Raw genomic sequence first — 3,665 nt, 5'->3', positions numbered from 1 at the left:
TTTAATAGTTTCATAGTTTTCTTTATTATCATGGCACCTCATACAATTAAAGTGCCATCTTCACTGTATATTATACTTTTTAAAATCCCCATAAAAATAAAACAAAAACACACCTCCTTCACACTGTATGCAATTGAATTGAAAACCCCTGATATTGCATTAATATTGCACTCTACAGTAGAATTGTATTGTTGGAAGAAATATCCTCCTGGGTTCAGCTCCAAGTGGGGAAAAAGACACTGGAGACATGGAGACTGCTTGGAAAGATGGTTTAATGGTGGACAGGATCACATGGCTTTAGTTCCCGAACAGAAAAGGGCAGAGAAGCTGAGTGTGCCTTGGTTTTTTATGCCCTCTCTGGCTTTGAAGTTCCTGGGGCCCAGGAAGAATATCCTGATTGGTCATAGCTTCGCCCTTTAGGTTGTCTGTGTGCCAAGTTTGGCTGAAACTTGGTGGGTGGTGCAATAAAGGGCAATTAAATGGCTCTGCCTGAAGGAGGTGGATCTTTGTTATGTAGAATAGACTGGCTCAGGCCTTAATGGCCCATTAATAAAGGTGGGGGGCTGAGTTTCTGGTTCTCTGAGTTTCTCTTTTAGGGAAAATATTCTGCCTTTTTAGTATATCCTAAAATATTTTCTTTTCCTAGGAGAGGAGTGAGTGCTAACTTCCTACAGTCTAGTTACTGCTCTTGTTATAGGAAAAATGACGGACCAGGCCAAGCTCTTCAATGCAGGAAAGAGTTTATTGCGCAAGGTTCAAACAGTCCAAAGACAAGAAAAGGGTCTGAACGCCGATGGCTTCTTCTGGCCAAGTATTTATACAGTTTAAAGGCAAAAGTATTACAGAGAGTGATGCATTTCACACGTAGAAACTGCCCTTTCATCTATCTCTAGGAAAGGAAATAACAATCTTCTTCTCACAGATTCAGGTTCTCTGCTCTGGAGCTCAAGACATAACAAAAGGAGATAAGAGGCTTGGAGATGCCTCAAGGGCAATAAGGAAGCAGCACCCCTTATCCAGGGATATGCATGACATTTGGGATGCAATAAACATTAAACAACAGGATGTATCTGTTTAGGGTCAGTTTGCCCTTTTACAATTCTGTGCCTACGTCAAATACCGTTTGTCATCTCAGCACCTTGGCACGGAAGAGGCACTTCTGTCTTGACCAAAGATTTGGATTTCTAATATTTGAGTTTTATCCCAATACCGAATCTTAGCCTGGCTCATACCCCCCTTTGTGACTCATCTGTTTATCCAGAAGAGTCACACCTCCAGGTCCTCTTCCTGCTGGAGCCCTTTGTAATCCCACATAGCCATCACCTGAGCAGTTGTCTTACGTTCCACCAGCAAGGATAGACTTTTAGGAATAGTTTTAACAAACAGAGGTAAAATACATGGGAGAAAAATACACCCTGCAGCTATTAATCCCACCAGGCCAAAAATGCCCTGCAGGCCAGGTAACTTTGGCCACCATCCTGAAAACATGTCCTGTAAATTAAGACCTTTCCATGTCTGGACTGGCACATGAGCTATTTTAACCATTTTGTCTGTTATCTCCTTAATAACCTTTCCTCTTTCATCAACTTCTATGCAGCAGTTAGTCAAATTAAACTTTCCACATACCCCTCCTTCCTTGGCCAACAAATAGTCTAAGTCTAATCTATTCTGCATAATATATGTCCTTGATTTGACACTCTCCCTAGCTAATTGAGTAAGACCTTTTACAGTTTTGTTGGTGATGATTTCAACCACAGCTTGCAGACGAATTAAACGGTTCAGAATGTATATAGGGGTCCGATAGCCATACATGCCATCTTCTGCCCATGTAGCTGGTCCATAAACCTCAATAATTCGCTCTGCAGGCCACTCCTCACTTCCTCAACTATGTTGGTTACCTCCGACCCTAACTTTTCCTATTGCAGATGTATCTACATGTCTTCTTTGTCTTAAGTTCCCCACCTCCTCATACACCGGGACATCTAAAACCTGTTGAGTTTTAAGGGGAAGCAAAAAGAATCCTGGTCCAATTATTCCCAGGACACAAGCTCCACACCCATTCTTAGGTAGATACCTATATGCCATTTTACCACAAATCCAGTACAATCCATCAGGAGCCAGCCATTCAAGGTTCTGATTATCCGGATCTCTTAAGAAGGCTAATCTGTTGACCTCAAACAGAGCCGTTTCATCAATACCCTCTCTGACATTACTCCCTGACCACCATGTCTTGCTTTCCCATTTTCCTGTGCATATAAGGTTTCCTACCTGTTTACCATCAGTTTGAGTCCTCCTTTGGAAGCATACATTCCCTACCAAACTGGTGGTAGGTGTCCAGTCCCCATCTTTTCCCTGATTATGTGAAAGGTTACCCTTCTGTTCCATTTCTAATGCTTTGGAATAGTTCAATTCTTGAGCTTCCCATGGCCATTTTTCTCCCATGTTAGTTCCTCCACATACAAAACAAGTTGATACATTCAGAGTGTGGGCTATGTCTTCTGCCAATTTGACAAAGGTATTTGTTACATAGCTAGGGATTTCGGGTATATTTAGCTTTTCCATTTTTAGATAATATAACTAGAACAATCCTTTCGTATCCTGTGTTGTCCTAGTAATTTTGGTAACATACCAGCTAAGGATTACAAGGGGATTTCTTCAGGATTTATTACCAAATAATGTACTAGCACCTCCTCTATAATTTTCACGTCACACTCTACCTTACAGCTTATACATAAAACACAATCAATACAGTGAGTGCAACAACTTTTAAGAACAAAGTCTCGATCCGGTCATAGATGGTTACCACGCTTACATTCCTTTAACAAGCTCCATTCAATTTCCCATTACATCTTTTGCGGATAGAAATTCAAAACATAAAAAAAAACAAATTTTAACATAAAATCTAGCATCTCCACCTAAACAAATCCATTATATCAATACAATTTTACTTTCAAACTAACTTTCACTCATTTTTATATCTATATGTCAATCCTGATTTTATCTTGTTCTTCTTCACCTTGTATCTTTTACTATCAGTGTCAAAATAATTTTTAACAATATTCTAACCTCTTATTCCAATTATTTACCTTACAATTTTATCAGCACAAATCTTAATTTCAAGTTCAATACAACTCCATTTTTATTACACTTTCTAAAACAAAATTCTATCTAATTCTTAATTTCTTGACCCTTTTCCTCGAATCTTAGTATCTTAAACACACTTAAAAATACTTATCATCTATTACAATTTCCATGTTACACAGATTTATCACAAAAACATGTTTTATTTAAACTAATTTCTAGCATATTTTCTTCCATACCTCCCTCTATTGTTTGGCTGTTTTCCAGCATATTATGTTTGGCTGATTCCCAGCATAGTCTCCTCCAAAACACCAACTATTTTTGGCTAATTTCCAGTATAGTCTCCTCCAAGCCTACCACCATTATTAGCTAATTTCCAGCATATTTTCCAGCATAATCTCCTCCAACTCTCCACCTATTTGTTTGGCTGATTTCCAGCATTTTATTGGCTGATTTCCAGCATAGTCCCCTCCAGGGCTCCCACTCTTGTTTGGCTGATTTCCAGCATATTCTCCTCCAACTCTCCTGTAAGTGTTTGGCTGATTACTGCAAGTTCAAATCTCACCAGGCTCAAGGTTGACTCA

This window comes from Pituophis catenifer, unplaced genomic scaffold (genome assembly GCF_029215685.1).
Source record: "Pituophis catenifer annectens isolate HBS135680 unplaced genomic scaffold, rPitCat1.0.hap2 SCAF_2, whole genome shotgun sequence".
Classification (NCBI taxonomy): domain Eukaryota; kingdom Metazoa; phylum Chordata; class Lepidosauria; order Squamata; family Colubridae; genus Pituophis; species Pituophis catenifer.
Note: the sequence above shows the minus strand (reverse complement) of the source record.